Source organism: Galeopterus variegatus, unplaced genomic scaffold (genome assembly GCF_000696425.1).
Source record: "Galeopterus variegatus unplaced genomic scaffold, G_variegatus-3.0.2 Scaffold1470, whole genome shotgun sequence".
Classification (NCBI taxonomy): Eukaryota; Metazoa; Chordata; class Mammalia; order Dermoptera; family Cynocephalidae; genus Galeopterus; species Galeopterus variegatus.
This window is the reverse complement of record NW_007727581.1, coordinates 331,968-333,252: the sequence shown is the minus strand read 5'-3', so window position 1 is coordinate 333,252 and position 1,285 is coordinate 331,968.

The following is a 1,285-nucleotide window of genomic DNA, read 5'->3' as shown; positions in this document are numbered from 1 at the left end:
TTTTTCCCCCCAGAAAGTAGCATTTCATATCTTTTCCATAAAAAAGCAGTCTGTGAGGATGCAGACAATAAGCTGTCAGGATGGATTAAATTCTGTAACCAGGGCAAGAAATAAAGCACACCTCACACTCATGGAGGTGCCTCATGCTGGAGGCTTGACATGGTCCTGGCCCATTGTGCAAGAGCTCTGCGTCAGTCCAAGCAGGCACGTGGGCCTGCCTGGAATATAAATGGAAGGAAGAAAGGATGAGAGAGAAGAAAGGAAGAAAAGAAATTCCCAGGTGTGTGCTGAGGTGGCAATAACTGGCCCCAGTCTATGCTGGTGCCTGAACGGGGCCTGCAGAGAACATTAAAGGAGAGGGTGGCACAGGGCACCTGTGCAGTCTGTTACCGGGAGACTGAGCAGCCACAAGCATCTGATCAAGTTTTCTGGTCAATGCCAAAACTCTGACACGGAGACTTGGTCACCTTTACCTTTTAGGGAAGTGACCCTGGCATGGGAGTTGGTGTCGTGGGACGATTACATGCTCTTAGGAAAGTGCTCTGCATAAGGGACATGGACTGAGGGAGGCAGTTCTAGCTATCCATGAGTAAGTCCTCCGTTAATATGAGCCACAGGGTAAACAATTTAAACTGAGAGGAAGGGAAATTAAAACTTAGATTTCAGAGGAATATCACTTACTATTGACTAGCTTTCCTCTGTGTACAGAGGAGTGGATTGGAGGCGCCATACGTTAAAATGGTCTATTGCAAATTTAGATACCAGTCATAGTGGAGATAGAGCAGGTCAGAGGTAGGACCCATGGCTCTATTCCTTTTTCATGTAAGCGAGGGCTAAATGTGGGACTCTAGAGCAGAGCAGGCCTGCAAACTTTTCCTGTAAAGGGCTAGACAGTCAATATTTTAGGTGTCCAGGCCATCCTGTCTCTCTTACAATTACTCATCTCCACGATGTGGCGTGGAAGTAGTCATAGAAAATAGCAAATAGTGCATGTGGTTCCAGTAAAACTTTATTTACCCAAACAACAGTGGGATAGATTCAGCCTGCGGGCCATAGTCTGCTGATCCCTGATCTACCTAGAGGGCTAGTTGCCGTGGGCAGGAGCAGAGCCTTGCAGGGTCTCAGAACACCAGCCTGAGAGCGGGAGCTGCGCCTTGCCTGCTTTTCCCAGCTACACCTGAGGAGTTCACAGTGTTAGTATCTTCTCTGGTTTATTACACTGGGTTCTGAGTCCAGTCCTGGTGTTGGCAAACACAAGCATCAGGAGGAGGGAGGACCAAGCCAT